Source organism: Lynx canadensis, chromosome D4, assembly GCF_007474595.2.
Source record: "Lynx canadensis isolate LIC74 chromosome D4, mLynCan4.pri.v2, whole genome shotgun sequence".
NCBI classification, from domain to species: Eukaryota; Metazoa; Chordata; class Mammalia; order Carnivora; family Felidae; genus Lynx; species Lynx canadensis.
The window spans coordinates 18,424,550-18,446,749 of NC_044315.2; positions in this window are offsets into that span (position 1 = coordinate 18,424,550).

The following is a 22,200-nucleotide window of genomic DNA, read 5'->3' on the forward strand; positions in this document are numbered from 1 at the left end:
ATTGGTCCACATTTTAGTTATATTGCCTCTTGGACTCTCCGTAATGAAAGGGATACAAGATGCTAGGAGGCCCTCGGTAGCTGATTTCCCTTTTCTTGAGCACAGAAATTACTCGCGGGAAACACGTGATCGTCTGTTCTTTTTATCCTACAGAGTCTGTTGCAAACTGACTGCAAGAATGGTCCCCCCTTTATCCACGCACCTACAGTGATGCTTTGCAGCCCCTCACAACAACAGACGGGGTGAGTGCATTTCTCCACCCCTTGAATCGGACTGGCCATGTAACTTGCTTTGGCCAATAGATAAAAAGAACTCATATCATGGCTAAGAAAGTTCAAAGAGACGGCATCTGTGAAGTACTCAGTACAGTGCCTGGCACATAGTGAGTCCTGGTTAAATGGCAGCAATTATCATTGAGAGTGTGTATGCCATAAACAGCAAGTACCAACCAGGCAGGCCATTCTGCTGCAGGGACTTTGGTCTCCATATATTTCCCTGGCCCTTCTCTCCTCTCCCTCTTTGCCTACTTCTGACTGGCCCCAGATGTTACCAATTGATGGCATATTCAGCTAAAGGGCTTGTGCAAATCACACTGGGGTTACATTTCCCCAGAAAGCGGGAATGAACGGGTCCGTCCTCGAGTTCACCACAACCCCGAAGAACCCCAGGTCCACCCAAGAGTTATGGATTTATGACATAATCTAGTGGGGGTTAGTTTAATCTAAAATACCCCCTTGGGGCGCCTGGGTGGCTCAGTCGGTTAAGCGTCTGACTTCTGCTCAGGTCATGATCTCATAGTTCATGAGTTCGAGCCCCGCATCAGGCTCTGTGCTGACAGCACTGAGCCTGGAGCCTGCTTCAGATTCTGTCTCTCTCTCTCTCTCTCTCTCTCTCTCTCTGCCTCTCCCCTGCTTGCGTTCTGTCTCAAAAATAAACACTAAAATTTTAAATTAATTATTTAATTGCCCCTTTGGGTAATTCTGAATCCACACTGAAGAACTAAGGAAACAGCCAGAATTTATTGAGTGCCATTGGCTAAGTGCTTTATAGTTAGTATGTCATTTAAGCTCCACAGCAAATTTCTGAATTCCCGAAGATGAATTCCAAATTTTCCCCACTTTACAGATGAACAGTCTGAGGCTTGGAGATGCAAACGATTTGCCCAACTACGTGGAAGGCGCTGTAAGAAAAATAAGTAAGAACTGATTCTTAGTCCCCAAACTCCCACCACCAAAGATCTCTGGACTCCATGTTTTGAAAGTTTTTATTTGCCATTTCACGGCATTATTAGGTTTGAAATATTAAAATGGACCCCTCCCTTGGGAGATCTTAAGGGGCTGGACTCCGGGTTTGGAAGTGTTGAACTCACAGAAGAAACAGAAGCTCAGAAAAACAGAATTTTTTTCTTTAACACCTATTCATTTTCTAAGAGACAGAGAGAGACAGAGCGTGAGCGGGGGAGGGGCAAAGAGAGAGGGAGACACAGAACCCGAAGCAGGCTCCAGGCTCTGAGCTGTCAGCACAGAGCCCGACTCGGGGCTCGAACTCATGAACCACAAGATCATGACCTTGAAGTCAGATGCTCAACCAGCTGAGCCACCCAGGTGCCCCAGAAAGGATCCGTGATTTGCCAACGTCACACTGTTCCCATGTAGAAGGGAAAACACTATAATCCCGGCCTCAGTATTCCCTGGAACCATTTCTTTTTCCACTACAGAATTCTGCTTCCGGAACATGCCTTAGTCACAGGGACAATTTGGAACCAAATCACCGGGAGGAGGAGACAGAATTAAGGAAATAATCATTGAAGTGGTTTGTCTCATATTTAAAACCTTCATGACAGCTGCTCTCCACACCTTTTGGCTTGGTGGTTATTCACCCCAAAGTTATTTGATGCTATGCAGAGTAAAGGGCAAAATAAATAAATGACATTTTAAAGGTAGCTGACACCCAAAGCAGATAAAAATACATATAGGGGCGCCTGGGTGGCTTAGCCTGTCAAGCATCCAACTTTGGCTCAGGACATGATCTCACAGCTTGTGAGTTCGAGCCCCATATCAGGTTCTGTGCTGACAGCTCTGAGCCTGGAGCCTGTTTCAGATTCTGCGTCTCCCTCTCTCTCTGCCCCTCCCCTGCTCATGCTCTGACTCTGCCTCTCAAAAATGAATGAACGTTAAAAAAAAATTTTTTTAATACATATAAAGATCATCCGTGTGTTAATGGCGTAAAGGGTTTGATTACGGGGCTATGATGATGGTCTGGAAAGCACACTGAACTGTACTATCATCCTTTTTCATTCTGAACTTGCTTTACAAAATGACGTCATACCCTCCAGCTTGGTGTGGTAAGGGCCGGAGCAGTGGAAGAAAGCTTCACGCAGTACATAGGACAGAAGGAGGACTTTCAAATACAAGGTAAATTTGAGAGTTATGAGAAGCCCTTCCCAGAAAAATTTTGGGCTGATGATCTCCCATCTCATTCCCGGCCACCCACGAATCCTACTTCCTCGGGTCCCCCAGGACCGCTGAAAGGAAGAGGAGAGAAGGGAACTAGCCATACGTGTTTACTGACCACCTACTTATTGAATCAGGCAGTGAACTAGGATTTGGAGGAGGTGAACAGATTTACTTTCCAGCAGCAACCCCAGGCCAAGTTCTTACTGCACCAACAAGCTTCAAAAGCATGGTGGATGTGAATGTAGCCTTGGGAGCTACACTGCTTGGGCTGGAAACCTGGTTCCTCTCTTTCCTACACATGTGGGTGGGGGCCAGCTACTCACCTCTCTCTACCTTAGCTTCCCCATCTGCAAGATTGGTATAACTGTATATGCCAAGCAGGCTTATTGTGAAAGTAAAATGACTTTGTGAATATTTAAGGAATATATGTAATGTTCTTGCACATGATCATGGATGGACAAATATTAAATAATATTACATTTATGAGTAAACCAAGGCTCAAAGAGATTAAGACACACACCCAAGTTCACACAACTGAGAAGTCACTGAACTTAACACTCTGACTCCATGACCCTGGCTCCTTTCCTCTCATGTTGAGGCTACTCAGGCTGAGCTGATGGCACATGGGACAAAAGGAACCATCTGGGCCGGAAGCCTCATTGTCCTCCCTAGCAAGCTCCCCACGTACGCTAATCCGCATACCCATTTCCCCCAAGACCAGTCCTGGAGGGCCCAGCCAACTGACTTCCAGACACGAGTCCTGTGGCTCTCCTCTCCAACCTTGTCTGGAATTTTCCAGCAGCCTATCCCACTCATCCCAGCCCTAGGTGCACTGCGGTCACCAAATGAACCGAAAACTTCATGCGACAGTTAAACAACTTACGCCCCACACAGTGACTGCAAGGCAAGAACATCCGGTCCGGAGATTAATTTCTCCAAGACATATTACTGCTAGTCTAACAGGAGGTCAGGAATTTAAGCCCCTACTTTCTGTGTTGATTTTGATTTTATTTACTTATAAATAAATCTTAAACTCAGAAGCATAAGTCTGATCGTCTGTCAGTTCAGATACCAAAGGAGTAGAAGTCACCATTGGTGGCATCGTCAACATCGTCACCCATCAAAGACTCAAATATTTATACGTATCAAACGGTTCTAAGAGTTTTACATCTATTACCTAATGTAATCCTCAAGACCTCCTACAAAGGGGATCTATTGTTATTCCCTAATTTAGAGGAAGAAACTGAGGCACCGTGAGTTTAAAGGATTTTGCAAGGTAGTCTTATTCCATAAATGCTTCCGTGGTGATCTAAAGGAGGTGAGCCAGCTGCCCCCAATCCTAAACTAGGGACCCAGATACAGCATAAAGTTAACCCAAATGTGACCATGGAAACGACTCCTGCCCAAGCTTCATCTGAAGGCATGAGAGATGACTAAATAGCTAGCAGAGGTTCTCATTTGATTAATAACATCAGGACCTGTAGGGGCGCCTGGGTGGCTCAGTCGGTTAGGCGTCCGACTTCGGCCCGTGTCATGATCTCGAGGGTTGTGAGTTCGAGCCCCGCATGGGGCTCTGTGCTGACAGCTCGGAGCCTGGAGCCTGCTTCGGATTCTGTGTCTCCCTCTCTCTACCTCTCTCTCACTCACGCTCTGTCTCCCAAATGTAAACAAACATAAAAAAAAAAAAAAAACCTTTAAAAAATGATAGTAGAAACTGCCAAAGAATCTCAGGTCTCTGAATCAAAGCTTTTATTGGGTGGTTATCTACCTTTTGATATGACCACTAACCGGATGTAAGTGTGGTTCCGGGCAGTGCTCACCTGACAGGATGGATTCTGGCTTTAGAGCCCGTAGTAGACTACAACGTTATCCCTAATCATTAACTTTCGTTCCTATAGAAACTCGAGGCTGTGTCCCCACACAACGAACGGCACGGAACTTGCGGTATCTGTCTGCGGGTGGAATATGCTTCCTGCTCCACCAACAATGGGCACAGCCACATGACGTGCTTTGGCTGATGAAGGTGCAAACGGAAGTGGCTTGGTCCAGCCCGAGCGGAAGCTCAAAGAACTACTGTTCGACCCCACCAGCTTTCGTCCTCCTTCTGCCCCAAGAACAGCCTCCCCAGGCCGTGGTTGGGCCATTGGCCTTCATCCCAGGATGAAGAAGGCTCTGGGAGCCACAGCTGACCCTCAGCAACTTGTAACCTGACTGACAACTACCCCTTTGTCATTGAAAGCCGCGGATACCGGGGATTTCTGCTACCAGAGCAGAACCTAGCGAAAGGTGATTGATACAGAATGGGAGCCGAAAACGACACCTAAACACTTGAAGACGTCTGCTGAGCACCCCCAAACTACGTTGAGAGTCCGCCGGCCACGCTGGGCTCCCCCACTGCATTGACAGAAACGGAATCCTGTATTAAGGATGAAGAGGAATTGGACAAGGAAGGGTAAAGAGGCTGTAGGAAACAGAGTGCGAACAAAGGACACATCAGAGAAGCAGGGTGACTAAGCAAAAGCCATCTACAAAGGAGGAAGGGCATAAGTGATAAAGGACACCGCCCATCACCAAGCGTCACGTACAAAGGCGCACCAGTAACCACGTGGAGGGGGACAAACAGCCACGAAACAGAAAGCAGGCCAGCACCAGATGCCAAGGGACTGTCTGAAAGAGGATATCACATAAAGACAAGAAAAATTAACGATAATTTAGACAAAGAGACAGAAACCAGACAGTGGCGAGGGGAACTGTGGATGGTTTTCTAATAGAAAAAAAAAAAAAAAAGAAGTTTGATTCCAACATCGTCTCCTGCAGCAAGTCCTTGGGGGAAAGGGCCACACCGCGCTTTCCCCCCGACATAATTCAAAGGACCTGGTTAAGAGCCCCGCACTTCTTAAGACATTATCACTTCCTCCAGGTCTGTCCTCCCTCGCCCGCCTTAAGGCGCAGAAGCATATTTCTCTATGGTCCCCTCCTCCGCGAGGCACCGTGCAGCCAGGAGGCTCCAGTGTTTTCTTATTGGCAAAACCATTTTAACAGCAACACACATCAGAAACGGGCACTTCGTGCACTGCCTGCCTTACGAGTTATTAGAACGGACGGCTGTGTTTGTGGTGCGACTGCAGAGGGATCCTTCTTCCTCCCATACCCATTCTTCTGCCATCCGAAATCCGAGCACAAAAGACTGCCTCCTTCTCCTTAGATTGTAACAGCTTAGGAGACGGCACGCCCGGCTCCTTGCACATCTCCGCCTCAGTGTGATGGGACGGTACCCGCTGCCCGCAGGGAAGTGCAGTGAGGCAGCACCTCCTTAGAGGGGAAACACCCCCTTACAGTTGGGGACCGCCCTCTCCAGATCCCAGCGCCCCCTGAGAGGGGCCACGAACGGGACCCTCTGCCCCCCAGCGTGGCACTCTGGACTCTCACGACTCAAACTGTGGTCTGGGGGCCAGCGGCATCAGCATCACCTGGGAGCACATAAGAAGTGCAGGCTCCCCGGTCCCCCCACCCCCCACCGCACTGAATCAGAATCTGCATCCTTATTCTCTCTCTGTCTCTCTGTCTGTCTCTCTCCCTGCCCCTCCCCGCTCACTCTCTGGCTCTCCCTCAAAATAAATAAACTTCAAAAAATTTTTAAAAGGGGAGAGGCGCCTGAGTAGCTCAGTCGGTTAAGCATCTGATTCTGGGTTTCTGCTCAGGTCATGATCTCACGGGTCTCGGGTTCAAGCCCCACATCGGGCTCCACACTGACAGTGCGGAGTCGGCTTGGGATTCTGTGTCTCCCACTCTCTCTGCCCCTCCCCTGCTCACTTTCTCTGTCGCTCTCTCAAAATAAATAAATAAACTTAATTTTTTTTTTTTTTAAAGAACCTACCTCTCAACAGGTTCCCCCAGATCTTATGCACCAGAAAGTTTAGGAACAGCTGCCATAATAACCACTCCCCATGAAGTCGGTGTATTGAGCCCCTGAGGTGTGTTGCAATGGAAATACAAGTTAAGGCTCTCAGGGACAGAATACCATAAATTTATTTCTTGGGGCTCCTGGGTGGTTCAGTCGGTTAAGCGTCCGACTTGGGCTCAGATCATGATCTCGCGGTTCGTGAGTTCGAGCCCCGAGTTGGGCTCTGTGCTGACAGCGCAGAGCCTGGAGGGAGCCTGCTTCACACTCTGTGTCTCCTTCTCTCTCTGCCCCTCCGCCACTCACACTCTCTCTCTCTCAAAAGTCAATAAACGTTAAAAAAAAATTTTAAAGAATATCATAAATCTATTTCTAACATTGTTTACGTATGTGACCTACAGCAAGTCACTTGATCCTCTGAGCCTCAGTTTCCTCCTCCATACACTGGGAATAATAATGTCTGGCTCAGAGTATCGCTATGAAGGTCAAATGAAGTAAAATATGTAAACTGTAAATATTGATAGGTATTTACTCCCTCGCTTGCTGGCCAAGGGTAGGTTTTGCTGACAGCTAAGTGCCCAGGGGTAAGAAGCAGGATAAAGATGTTTTGAGAAGAACTGAGACAGAGAGAAAGCCCAGTCAGTGATATTGGTCCGGGCAAGGTATTAACTTAACCTGAATGTTCCCATTGGGCCCTCCACGTTCTCTGCTCTTTGTCTTTTAAAAATGCAGACGTGTCCTCAGAAAGGAGTTGGATAGCTAGGAGTTATAGCACACAAGGATTTACTTCCAGAACCTCCTACCCCACAGCATGCTAATTATTTAGCAGATGTGCATGACTTAACAACTACACAGCTAAGTCTCTCAGAGTCACTGATTTTCATTCCCATCCCAGCGCTTACAAGAAAATCTCATCCCAAGTATATTTCCCTCAGCAAATATTAAAGCTTCCCACGCGACATCTGTAAAGGAATTACCGTACTGTATACAAATCATCTGTAGACAATAGATTTCTCTTTTAAAAAAAAAATCACGTTAGGCTTTCAGGACAACTGGTGTCCTATAAATCTAAAATTTGTATTAACACAGAATGCCCAGACTAACCCTGAGCTCCAACTCCCTAAATTCCTTCCAGTAATGTTTGGCTTTTCACTTTTCTCCCCAGTGTGAATTCATTAAGTTCTTCTTTTGGAAAGAAGATTGGGAAAAACAGGCGACCTAGGACCTCTGTGTCCACAGACCAATGTGTCGAACGCGTCGTCACCTTTGCGCACACTGCATTCAGCAACCGTGTGGCCTCTGTCGTGCCGCGGCTATAGGAAGTGTTGGTCCAGAAATATATGTGTTTCTTAGGAAGAGTCTTTTTGAAAGAGAAGAATTCAGCTCACACAGCATTAAATACACTACACTAAAATTACTCCCTATTGCATCAGTGAGGGATGCATTTAGGTCTTCGGCCAGATAATAAATATGATCTCAATGGGGGAAATAATGGGGGTAGGGTGGGGAGACAAAGAGTGAGAAAGAGAAAGAGAAAGAGAAAGAGAAAGAGAAAGAGAAAGAGAAAGAGAAAGAGAGAGAGAGACTTTGACATCTTTATACCTCCCCCACAGCAGGGAAAGATCTCGTGTTGTAAGCAATTAAACTTTCTTCTCTTCATTACATAGAACTCTCAGCTGGAGTCAACATAAACAGCATCCAGTCACCTGTTGCCCCATTACAGTACCTGAGATGAGGCTCACAGGCCCTCCAAAGACTCGCTTCTCGGGCACCTCCTTCCCATCGTCACAGGTGACACTTGGTGTCCAGCACCCATGGAGCTCAGCATGTTGCCACCAATGACACATCCATTAATCTCACACCTGCAAACTGTTCATCAGAGTCCATCACACGAAACTCCCAAGCTCGATAGGTTTGCTCTCCTGTGTGTTTCCCGAAACACAGCTTCGGCACAAATGTGCTTTACCTTTGGATAGTCTTCACTTGGAAAAGTGCCCGTGTTTTAACTCGGCCACTTCCTTTCGTGGAGATAAATCCGAACCATCAGACTCGCAGCGAGAATTTCAAACTACCTTTTCATAGTACGAGTCAATTTTTAGTTCATAAAGATACTGCTAGAAGCAAGGGCTGGGGAACCAGAAGACACAGATCCTGTGTCCAGCTTTGCCCCTTGCTGGCTGTGTGTGCTCGGGCAAGGCTGCATTTCACCTGTTCTGGCCTCGTTCTTCTCACCTGTGATGTAGATGTGATAACACCTGTCCTACCCAAGGCTGACCGAGGGAGATCACACGGGTGAGAGAAGGTTATGAAGTGCGATACTATGTCTTCAATTACCATACGAGGCAGCTAGTGAACAGTTATTGCTGCCTCTGAAATAGAGGAAGTGAAGAGAAAAAGAGGAGGTGTCAGATTCTACCTCATGGTCTCAAATGGGAGCCATGACTGGTGTGGGATAGGGTGCGTTACAATCATCTTAATTTAGCAGCAAGGCAGCTTGAGATTATTGGCTCGCATCTGTATGTTTTGCTCAGATCTATATAGTACTCTTCCTGCTACACTATAAAGCCTCTCAGATTGATCAGGAGCACAGACCTATGTGTCAAGAGACCAGAAACCTATGCTGAACCCTGTCACAACATTCTAGGGGACAAGTGAATCTTTTGGAACCTCTCTGGGTCTTGAAAGTTGGTGCATTTCATCCCGAAATCAATGTGGAAAGATTTATCAAGAAACTTAAGAATATTTACATCTCTTGCTCTAATAAGCACATATTTGAAAAACTATTTTAAGGACATGATCCTTAACAAGATAAAACCATTTCAGGTACAAAGAATGTTAATTACACTGTAATTAACAATAGCAAAAAAATGGAGGGGTAATAGAAATGTTAACCATAGTATATCTTTTTTATCAAATCATTTGCTATTAGTTAAGATGCTGATTTGAAATACAATTCAATAATAAGGGAAATATTTAAGGAATAATGTTGAGTAAAATAAAAATCAGGGTACTAAAATGTATGAATATCCTACTTTGATCCTATACACAGAAAAGAGAGACTAAGAAAGCAACGACTTGCCAAGATATTGCCAACGGTCATGCTTGAATGAAGATGGGTAATTTTTAATATTAGTTTCTAATCTTTATGGCTCATTTTTTACCTTTCCTCTATTTTTCAAATTTGCTTTAACATGTATTTATTATTTCACAAATAAATAAAGACGGAAACCTAATACCAGCAGGTTGAAATAGACGTCTAAAGTCATCTGCTTCAATGTTAAAGCTCTATGCTTTCACAGTAGTTTCAACTCTAGCAGTCTGAGAGCAAAATAACTAACAGTTTCAAAGCAAGAAATCACTCACAAAAGACTATGGCTGTAGAATCCTGTGTTTAAACACATGGAATCCTGATGCCTGTTTCCACACCGCTCGCTGAAGTGACGGGTCAGGGTATGTCCAGAGTGACAAGAGCGATCAGGGTGGCCGAATACGAACCACGCTGAAAGTAAAAGTCCAACGAAGGGGCTAGTAGTAATACCCATGGCACAGTGTTTATGGGATTCATCAGAGCTGTGTAGATGCTGGCATCTGAAACCCTACGAGTGTTAACTGGTCTTTACAGCAATGTCATGCTTGCTGAGAAGGCTATTTCGGCATGAAATAATTCCATACAAGCGAGAAGTACATTTCTCTCCCCACCACCTCCCCCCCCATGTGGCTCAGAGTGACCTAATAACACTGGAGGCTGATGAATTTTTCAAAGTGTTTTAAAAGCCAGTTCTGGGATGGCATTTTGCTCCGCATCCACTACAGTGAGTTTATGTCTGAATTTTTTTTAGAGAGTGGAGCCAAGAGACCTAGCGCTCCAGGGATGTCAGCCAAGTGGAAAGCACGCCATCAGTTCCAGACCAATGAAGATGCTTTGTTTTGTGCACGGCTTTATTACGTTAGGGTCTTACGAAGCAAATTCACAATTAAATAATAGAAGAAATATTCAGCTAGCGAATACAATTCTCCTTCCTGTTTATCTTTTTCCGCGACCTGTACACATTTCCTAAGGCCACGCTTTCATTTGCCTACAATCTAAAAAGAAAGAGACCCAAATGAGTCCTCCCAGAGCTCTTGGTAAATCCTCAAAAGATAAAACAAAATCTGAATCAAAGTTTAGGCTCGTATTAATCCACAAGGATGAGTTGAAATACCGTTCACCTTTCCCTGAAAGGATCCAGCTCTGCGAGTCTGTTTTTATTGCAGCTGTCAAAGGGTGAGAGAGTCCTACCTAGTATTTTGGTCAGGAGGCACCGCGCACACGCCAAACGAGGCCGCTCAGGGCCGGGGGGAAGACAGAAGTGTTAAAGCTGCACAGACTTAATAATGTACAACATGATAAGACCAGAGCTAACGCTGCCACGCCGTATATAGAAAAGGCGTTAAGAGAGTAAGCCTGAGAGTTCTCATCACAAGGAGAAAATGTCCCCCTTTATTCATTCTTTTCTTTTTCTTGGATCTGTAAAAGACCATGGATGTTTGCTGAACCTACGGTGGCAATCCTCTTAGAATAGAGTAAACCAAACCATCCTGCTAAAGTGATGGATGTCAATTATTTCTCAAGAGAAATGGGGGGAAAAATAAGCAGAGAAGTTGGGGGCAAAGAGAGGCTTGCCCCCTTGTGTCCCTGGAGAAGGGCCCGGGGACACTGCCCTCCCAGGGAGCAGGCAGACGTGTGCCCTCTCAGACACACCCGTGGCAGAGGACCCGCTGATCTGTCCACCTGCCGTGACACTTCTGTCTTCCCAGGGCCAGGTGCTGATCTGGCCAGCGCCACTGACCCCTTGCTGGAGAAAACCCATGAAGAGTGCAAAGCCAAGCAAAATGCCCCTACATTCGGGATGAACCTCTACCTCTGTTCTTTTCCATTTTGGGGAGCCAAGACGCAGGCCCGCACCTTTCTTTTTTGCACCCTTCAATTAACTGATAGATCATTTTCACGACAATTGGACCTCACTGAATGGATGGGCATCTTCTTTTCTTTTCTTTTTTTAAAAAAAAATTTTTTTTAAACGTTTATTTATTTTGGGAGAGAGAGAGACAGAGCATGAACGGGGGAGGGGCAGAGAGAGAGGGAGACACAGAATCGGAAACAGGCTCCAGGCTCTGAGCCGTCAGCCCAGAGCCTGACGCGGGGCTCGAACTCACGGACCGCGAGATCGTGACCTGGCTGAAGTCGGACGCTTAACCGACTGCGCCACCCAGGCGCCCCTCTTTTCTTTTTTTTTTAAAGCCACTTATCCTATAAGTCCTGGGTTTTGTTTTGTTTTTGTTTTTGTTTTTGTTTGAGCGAGGGAAAGAAATGCTTTCTGAGAATGAGAGCTCTCCCACAAAATCCTTCCAAATAATTGAAGGTCCATCAGTAGCCGCCCCTCCCCCTGGCGCTGTTCTCAGGGATCTTCGTCTACACCGCTGCAGCTTTTTTGTGGAGTCCAGAGCCAGCTTTAGTTCCCGGCTCAGGACGGGAGCGGGGCGCGAGGAGCGGCCTTTTTTTTTTTGCATCTTCTACATGCCACGGGCCTATTTCTGCCTCCTCACATCAGGCTCACATTTTTAGCACCGTCACCCTCCCTTCCTGACTCATGATCACTTGTTATAAAAACCATGACATTTCACATTATCTGGCTTCCCGTAAGAACGAGGTCTCCTGTGCGAGAGACTTCTCCAGACAACCGAAGCTTACCCTCCATGGGACAATTGCCTTTCTATTTTCTTTTCTATTTGAATGATCGGAGTTAGAAATTGTTCGGAAACCGCCTGCACACCCCACCTGTTTTCTCAAGCAGGACACTGGGCTTACGTGACCTCTCCTCTTTGCTTACTCAGGGTTATCATTGTGAACACCAGTGATGTGATAGCCACAGACACCGCACAGATGTTCAGAACTGTTTCCCCGACTCCAGATGGAATGACACTTATTGAGGGCCTGGGTCTGCGTCTTGTAGATTCTGTTTGATTTTGCTTTTGTTTGGGCAATTCCTCCACTGTAAGTCATCAGCAATTACAGCCTTTGGCAACCCCTTCTCCCGTCACCGCACTCTGAGAAAATCAAGCTTGTGAATATCTTGTCAAAGCACAGACTAAGTGATGATGATGATGATGATGATGATGATGATGACGACGACGACGATGATGACGATGATGGTGATGGCTAACATTCGGGAGTCGTTGCTGTGTTCCCAGCATTGCTGTGAGTGTTTTACAGATGTCGCCTTACAAATAGGCTCAGAGAGGGAGCGAGTTTAGGATATTTTCCCGTGAGGAAAAAAAAAAAAAAAACGACCTTTAAAAGATATGTTTTCTTTTTTCACTTTTTTGACTCGAGTGTAGTCGACATACAACGTCATATTCGTTTCCGGTGCACAGGATAGTGATTTGACAACCGTGTGGTTGTGCTGCGCTCACAAGTGGAGCTAACATCTGTCACCGTACAACCCTGCTACGATATCACCGACCAAGTACCCCACGCTGTACCTTTTATTCCCGGGGCGTATTCATCCCATAACTGGAAGCCTGTGTCTCCCACTCGCCTCCACCCGTTTTGCCCATCCCCCCACCCCCCTTCCTTCTGACAACCACCAGTTCGTCCTCTGTATTGACAGGTCCGGTTCTGCTTTTGGCTTATTTGCTCATCTGTGTGCACGCATCTTCTTTATTCGTAAAGATGTGCTTTCGGTCATCAATTTTGGCTCCCTAAAGAAAAGCTGCTCTTGCAGAATTCCATCTTTCAGGAGACCGAGGGTTGGCGGATGATGCCAGACGAGTGAACTCCAATTCATTCCACCCTGGGTTTTGGAAGGATGTTCTCCTACGCCTCACCACGTTTCCCTGTGTCCACCCCCCCAGATCCTTCTCTTCTCTCCTGGTTCCTTCCAATCCCACCTCCACCTTCCTTCTTTTCTTTCTTCCCCTTTCCTTCACCCCTACGTGTCTCGAGTATAACCGGCAGTTTTCTAGAGCACTGCTAAGCCAGTGGACTCAAGAGCCAAAAACAGACTTGGCAGGACTGACAGCTGTCTCCCAACTTGAGGTCTTCTCACTAGCTGTGTCACTGGGGAGAGCCACCCCACTGTGCCAATCATCAGCCAATCAATCGACCAAAATAATCCTTAAGTCCTCCAGCAAGAGACTAAGAAGAAATCTGCAAAACCAAAAGTTGTACCAACAACCCTGGGGGTAAGTAAGGGGCAACTTCAAACTTTTTTTGAAATGTATTCTCCTTATTACAAATTCACTAAATTCTCGGGGCACCAGGGTGGCTCAGTCCACTAAGTGTCCGACTCTTGATTTCAGATCATGATCTCACGGCTCATGAGTTCAAGTCCAGCGTCGGGCTCTGTGCTGATAGTGTGGAGCCTGCTTGGGATTCCCTCTCTCCCTCCCTCTCTCTCTCTCTCTCTCTCTCTCTCTCTCTGCCCCTCCCCTGCTCACTGTCTCTCTCTCAAAATAAATAAAAATAAACTTTAACATAAAATAAAATAAAAATAAAACTTCACTAAATTCCCACATTTCTGACCACTGTAAAAGCAAGGCACACACCGATTTTCCGAATGGTTCATCAGTATTTTATATTCCTTTTGCATGGGTATACAGTGAGAAAATCTCCCAACTTGTTCAAGCAAGTCACAGACAGCCGAGCCCCATATTTTTTTCATAGCCAGTTCTCAATAACATTAGTTGATTACTCAGCCGTCCAAGGGCTTTTAATAATATAAAACAGTCAACACAGAAATAAACCCCTCTCGGGTCAAAGTGAACTTACCATCCAACCCTCCTATTAACCTGTCAAGTTGTCCACTCTTAATTGAAAGGGAATTAAGTGTTCCAGGAGATCAGGTGGGAAAAGGCACTTAGGCTATAAGAAGAGAGTCCTGGAACTGGAGTCCGCTGATCTGGGAGCAAACTCTGGCTCTGCTTTTCATTGGCAGTGAGAACTTGGGCAAACTCCCCGCCTCACTAAGGCTCAGTTTGCTCAACCGCAAAAGGGGACCGCTAGCTACTTCACCAGACCGTTGTGCACAGTAAGTGAAAAACATCTATCTCTTAGAGGGAAGACGGATATTCACCAAATTTTAGGTGAACTAAAGGGAGCTAAGGACTGTCCCTGTTCCTATAAAATGTCAGTAAGGCTTCCTGGCTCTCTGATCCCCCAGTGGTCTCTTTTGTGTCCTTAGGACTACAGATGGAGAGCATATTCTCACCTCAGGACCATGCACACCTGCAGCAGCCCTAAGAGAGGAGTGCTAATGTCGTTCTCATTTTATAGATGAGCAAACCGAGACTCGGTGAGGCTAAGTGACCGAAGCTGCCTGCCCAGCAAATAAAAACGGCAAGGGCAGACTCTGAAATCAGGCCGTGAGCTACCACGCCGTGCAGCATTGAGGGGAAAGAAGTGATGAGGAAGACAGTGGTATCTCCCAGGTTCCTCCAAATCCCGAAACGCCCCATGAAATTCTTTGTAAATCTCCTTAGGCAGGCAGTTCTACTACGGGCTGCTTCCTGGGCTCCAGGTTACCGGCTCAGGTACAGGAATGTGTGATCACTGCTGCTCTCAGGGAAGGCAGCTGTCATTAAGGATGAGAACACAGATACCGTTTTGATGGTGCTGACGTCTAATTTCAACCACCTGTTCGGAAGCCCCCACACAATATGCACAATCATGAAGAAAGCTAATTCCCTTATGTGAGTAGATAAACCTTGAATTACACCAGACCTGTTGCCAAAATACGTTCATGATCGTATACGTTATCGGAAAAGCGATCTATCTATTCTTGCCAAGGTCCAAAAGGGTGAGCTGCTTGTAGTGAAAAAACACATCGAGAAAAAAAAAAAACAACCCACAATAAAACAAGTATAGTAACAGGATAGAAACTAAGCAATAAAAATAAGAAACACTTGATCTTGGTTCAGGTCATGATCTCACGGTTTGGGAGATAGAGCCCCGCATCGGGCTCTGTGCTGGCAGCACAGAGCCTGCTTGGGATTCTCCCTCTCTCCCTGCCCCTCCCTCGCACACACTCTCTCTCTCAAAAATAAATAAACGAACATTTTAAAAAAAGAAATACAGGGGCGCCTGGGTGGCTCAGTTGGTTAAGCGTCAGCCTCTGGCTCAGGTCATGATCTCACTCACAGTGTGTGAGTTCGAGCCCCGTGTCGGGCTCTGGGCTGACAGCTCGGAGCCTGGAGCCTGCTTCGGATTCTGTGTCTCCCCCTCACTCTGCCCCTCCCTGCTCATGCTCTCTCCTCTCGCTCTCTCTCCTCCTCTCTCTCTCTCTCTCCTCAATAATAAATAAGCGTTAAAAAAAATTTAATAAAAAAATAAAAAAGAAATCAAAAAAGAACACAAGGCTAAGGAATAAGCATAAACATAACTTTGTGCTTCCTAGAAGCCAAAGCAAGAACTAGAAAGCGCGTGGAGTCAAAGATAACGCAATTTTTCTGGACACCATCATGTCAAGAAGACTCTTACACGACAGGCTAATAAGAATACCTGGGAAAGTCGGTCACATCCCTGAGAGTTAGATGCAACAGAAGACCATAATCATGTTCTACCGCAAACAGCATGCCGGCCGGACAAGGCGTCTGCCGCATGGGTTCATCCCCTGCATAAGTCTGCGGTCTCAGGACTGGACAGAAATACTAATGGATCTCGTCTGGAATGCCTGCACCTTTCATCTCAAGGACTCTAAGAAGCTTCCCTGCCAACCTATCTCATGATATTAGATGTTAGAGGCAGCAGAACAGGCTGGGCAGACTTGGTGTGGTGGTTAAGATCGGGGGAGCCTAACTTTTAGTCTTTGAACCACACAGAGGAAGATCCAAGGCACCGAGAAGCTCTGTTTGCTGGTCCACCCAGTGTGGTTTTGCAGATGCTTTTAGTGGTCCATTCCCTTCCCTGCCCCTCTCCAATCCACTCATGCTTTAATTCAACCAACATTTGCAGATTCCAAGCAGGGGTGCCTAAAAACTAGCCTCGTTAGTCTTTAGTAACATTTTATACGAAGTACACACTACGTGCAAAGTGTTGTGTGGCACTCCTTGACCTTAATGTTTCTCACCTCCTTCTAGTAAACCAACCTGGGTGTGTGCGTGCTGCCACCTGCCCTCTTCAGATACAGATCACTCTGAATCTGCACCTGTCCACCCACTTACTGGTTTTTATTGAGCCACTACCATGCGGTATGATTTGCGCAAGCCTCTTGCCCTACGTCTTCGTTCATGCTAAAAACACTTTGTTCTTTTTATGTCTAGTACAAGCGTGGCTCACGGTCCCAAGAAGCATCTGAAGCCTGTTGAAACTCCAAAGCATTGGAGGCTGGAACAACTGACCGATGTGTTTGCTCCTGGTCCATCTACTGGTCCCCACGAGCCGAGAGAACATCCTCCCTCGTCTCCTTCTGAGGAACAGACTTCAGTCTGCCCTAACAGGAAATTAAGGAAAGAAGATCCGAATGCAGCGGTTCATTAAGATTAATGGCGAGATCCCGGGGCGCCCGGGGTGGCTCAGTCGGTTAAGCGTCCGACTTCGGCTCAGGTCATGATCCCACGGTTCGTGGGTTCGAGCCCCAGGTCCGGCTCTGTGCTGACAGCTCGGAGGGGCCTGGAGCCTGCCTCGGATTCTGTGTCTCCCTCTCTCTCTGCCCCTCACCCACGCGTGCTCTGTTTCTCTCTGTCTCAAAAAGAAAGAAACATAAACTTAAAAAAAAAAAAAAAGACTAATGGCAAGATCCAAAGTGACAGCCCACTCTGCTGACGGATGTCATCAGCACTGACAAGACCAAAGAGAACTTCTGTCTGATCTGTGACACCAAGGGTTGCTTTGCCGTTCCTCCTATTACACCTGACGAGGCCAAGTACAGGTTGTGCAAAGCGACAAAGATCTTTGTGAACATAAAAGGAATCCCTGATCTGGTGACCCGTGACGCCTGAACCATCTGCTGCCCTGAGCCCCTCGTCAAAGTGAATGCTGCCATTCAGATTAATCTGGAGACTGGCAAACAGAACAGCCAAACAGAGCAAGGGGTGAACGGGTCTCTAGATGACATACTCGGAAGGCTCTTTGTCCTTAATTAGCATTAATATGGCATGATTGATTGTCAAAAGAAACAGCTTACTAAATATCAGGCATTGCACCAGGCCCTGATATACAGTGGTGGACAAAATCATACAGAGACCTATTTTTCACTCTGATGGATCAGACAAACTGCCCAATAGAAATATAACGACACGCTGAGGTAAGTGATCCAAAATCATGACCGAAAAACCCAACCTATACTCATGAAATGAGGCAGGGGGGATGGGGAAGGGTCCTTCGGTGAGACTTCCTTTCTTCACCTAACCTGAAGAAGGGGCAGGGGTTTTTTATGCCAAAGGGGGCAAGAGGAGAAGCCACAAGAGTCTGAGCGACACATTGGGCCAGATCCCGGGGTCTTGCTAAGAGTGCTGTTGTTCTACAAAGAGCAATGGAAAGGTCACGAGGTTTCTGGAGGTGCAGAAGACGCTTTCACAAGGATCTCCCTGGCAGCGGCGGGACAGTGGCTTACAGGAGACCGGTGAGCCCGCCAGCGCAGCCATCCTGATGAGTTAGTGATGCCAGGGGCAGGGTGGGTGGGGGTGGGATGAAGGAAAGGAAGTTTCCAGCTGGGCAAACTGGATGAGCAACAAATGCCATTCGCTGAGACAGAAGCAGCCGGGTTCTACGCTGAGGCTCTAGATACAGTCGTTTGGCTTTACAATAAACCTGCAAGTGCGTATCACTATTCCACTTTTTTTCAGATTAAAAACCCAAGACTGTGTTACCAGCTTAGTTTTTCTAACCCGGGCTTTGTGGGTCTGATTTTCAGAGCATCTAGCACCCAGCTTGCCTCTCAAGATCTCTTAAGGAGAAAGATACCTCCCCTGGAAACCAAAGCCCAAAACCACAGGGCTCAGACAGAAATGGATTTGGCACAGTGCCAGAGATTCTGAGCGGGCTACTCCAGGACCTGAGGCAGGGAGGCCATGTACGGTTGTGCAAGTTGTGTACTGCACGAACCCAGAGGGTGCCAGTCATATCAAACTCCATGCGAATGCTGCCGCCTGAATTTGAATGCCCCTCCCCAGTTTCTGTTCAAAGAAGACTCCAAACTCTATGACTCTACCACAAACCCCACGGTCCGCACAGAATCAATGACCAAGTCAACACATGCACTTTATTTCTCGGGTCCCCAGATGGTCTTTCCTCTTTTGCAGCCTTCATCTTTTGCAGACCCGGGTAGTTCTCCCTCCCCCTTTCACTGCTCAACTAGCACACCAGGGAGGAGATATCCAGGGAGAGTGACGCCTCTATCCCCGAGCCACCATTGCTTACAAGAGGTCTCCAGACTGGTCGGCCAAACCCCACACAACGTTAACATCTGCCCAAACAAATGTTACAAATGGAAATAAACAGGTTATTCCAAAGCTGTCGCCTTTTTTGCCTAGTTAGCATAAAATGTTCCCAAGCCCTTAATTAAATGGTGTCCTTGCTCACCTAATCACATCCTTCAAGACCCAAGGTGCTGTCTGAATGGCAGGGACCAATCCTTTACCTTTGAGGCAGACCAATCCACCGTGAGATTTACACTGAAAAAGTCTGACTCTTCTCTGCAGGCCCCGGGGCTGGATAACCCACAGCCCTGGGTCTGAAAGCCGCGGCAGTGAGAAATGCAACTGACTCCAGGACTAAAGCGATCGTGGGCTTTTTTCCTCATCAGCCCTTAAGGGACTGGCGCCACATTCACAGAAGTGCTTTGGATTCCCGAGTCTCCTTCCCTGCTCTGGAAGGCTCTGGCAAAGTCTCAAGTGCACCAGCCCTCGCTTATGGATGGGGAGGGAGCTGATCCCGTGGCCTGTGGTCAGAATGAGCTCAGCTCCCCAAGTGAAACTGCTGTAGCAGCACCTTCATCACTCCTAGCCCTTTCCACAGCGGCCCCCTCAAATACCTGCAACAGTCATCGGCAACATGGACAGCCCTTCTTCCCATAAAAGAGTCAGGAATAGATTCCTCCAGCGTCAAGATGGTGCCTCTGTAGACGCACGGCAATGTGTTTCTTTCTTTTTTTAAAAAACCCCACCTCCTCTACAACTCTAATGCGGTCGTTCTTTTAGAGTTTTCCAATGTGCTTTCTTGTCCCTGTGCCACACAGCACAGAGTTCACGTTGACATTCAGGTCACCCGGGACTGTTCTCCTGTAGAGGTCCCCATGGTCACTAATACCCACTGCAGAACTGACCACTTCACCTGCAGCTGTCGCTGCTGAAGAGACAGATGTATCCCTCAGACTGTCGTGGCCGCCCTATCCCCACCCTTTCTTTGAAAACAGCATTCCTGAGACATTAACGTGGCCTGGATCCATCCTGCGGCAGCTGACACTCCTCCACCCACCCCCACACATACCCAAGGCTGACTGGTGAGCTACATCACAGGGCAGGTGGACTGCAGTGACCCCCCCCACCCCCACCCCAACCCATTAGCAGCTGCTTGAATTGAATCAGCCGGTGGGATCCAGGCAGTAAGAGGCTCGGTAGCCAGCCCACAAGTGTGGAGACCTTGGTTTCCCATCAGCCTGAACCCCAGGGCTCTGATGCTTCATTTATTTCATCCTCCGCGCCCCCCCCCCCCGCCACACACAAAGTTCATAGGAACTTGGACCATTTACTGCCATCATGAGGTCATCTTGGCCTGAGTGCTTTTCTGAGCCGATCGCCATGAAATGGAGGGACATTTCCCAACACAGTCTAGGGCAGGGAGCCCTTATTCCCTACCCTCCCTTCATTTCTCTTACCATAGAAATGCTACGACTAAGAATGAGACACCACCATAGAAACGGCATAACTGAAAAAGGAGAGCATAGCTAAAACTTCAGGACAAGCCTGGAACTATCGGACTTGATCTCTGTCCTTCTTCCAGGCTCTGAATGGGCAGGTGGAAGAAAAGCCAGGTGGGCCCTGGCAGGAAAAAAAAAAAGAAAGAAAGTGTGTTTTTATTCTCATTTCCAGTTCTAGCAATGAGTGTCCACCCCAGAGACATAGCCGCGAGCTCACATCAGGGGAGTGAATCCTGGCTTCTCTGCTGGCTTGATTGTTTAACCACCATTGTGTCCATCTCCTACTCGTCATTCTGTATTTGTCAGGGAGGTGCCATCTCAGAAGACTATGCTTGGAATAAGTGACGACTTCCCTTGCTGCCCTCCAGTCAGCTAAGATTTTTTTACCAAGCAGAACCGGGCACCCAAGCATGTACCAACCAGGCAGAAGGCAGGCCCCCTAGAGAACCACTGGAGAACCAGGAAGAAGCGATCCCTCTGAGGCCACACTTGGGGTCCGCTTTTGCCACTTCTGATAAACACAGCATATTCTCAGGAAGGGAGGGTGTGTATCAGAAGGAGAGATTTGGGGGGCAGGGGTTGGGATTACGTCCGCGAACGTGCGTCAGTTTAAGGATCAGCCGGACCAGACTAGGATGAAAAAGGTTTGAGGGCATGCTCTCCCAATTTTAACAGACGCAAGCCCGAAACTACCAGATAAAAATTCACAACGCAGAGTACTAACCACTATACGATCACGGCTACTACCAGGTAAAAATTCAAAAACATCCCTTCCCCTTCAAAGATGTCCGCTCAACACAAGGGCCTGGCCTAGAATGGGAAAGCTGATGCTCCCCTCACAAAAACAGATGAATAATAAATATTCCTGGTCAGGAGGAAAAGAGATGCACAATGTCTCCCAAGTTTTGATCATTGGAAATTTTATCTATGACTAACAAATGCAAAATGGTTGCAATTCAAATCTTCTCTTGCCTATTGGAATTAGCTAGTTCCAATGGTGGGTGAGGTTATGTTAGGACTTTGGAAAGAACATTGACAATTTCAAACTATTGAAAGATACATATCATGATTACAGAATAGCAAAGCGAGAAATCAAGTAGGTAGGAAAACAACCTGTCAATTAGACTCTTTAAAGGTATCATAGGGATAATCCTATATTAACTTCTGATGGAAAACAGCTTTCTGATGGAAAACACCTCAGTTCTATCTAAGTCTGGCCTAATGAGGCCAGCATAATTTCTTCTTCAAATGCTTTCTGAAGTATTAGCCTGATTTTTTTAAAATCTTACTAATTGATTATGAATGTGCCCACAAATGAACGTCATAATTACTGACTTAATTTCTTTCTCCAAAACAAAGATTATCTGTCATCTAAAACGAAAGGTTATCTTGAACGATAGTGAATGTTGCAATTAGGTAAAAGTTTTATTTTCCTGGAAAAGATCATTTGTCAGGGGCAATGTGACACCAAAAGTGACCAGAACACCTTTCCTGTGGCTGAAGACAAAAGGCTCATTGAGAGTCTAACAAGAAACCTATTCCAAGAAAAAATAAAATTAGCAGTAATTGTTCTTCTGACTAACACAGGAAACTAGAAACAGTATTTCAAACAACCACTTCTCTTTCCTGTCTTTTTTTTAATGATAGAGAGCAAATTGCTCGTCTAATGAAGGGACTCGGTAAATAAACTTACCCATTACTTTCCACTGATTGCTCTGAAACAGGGAATTTTTCCAGGCCTGCAATTGTTCTTTGGCAATGAGGCAAGGGGCGCCTGGGTGGCTCAGTCAGTCAAGCGTCCGACTTCGGCTCACAGTTCATGGGTTCAAGCCCCGCGTCGGACTCTGTGCTGACAGCTCAGAGCCTGGAGCCTGCTTTGGATTCTGTGTCTCCCTCTCTCTCTGCCCCTCCCCTGTTCATGCTCTGCCTCTCTCTGTCTCAAAAATAA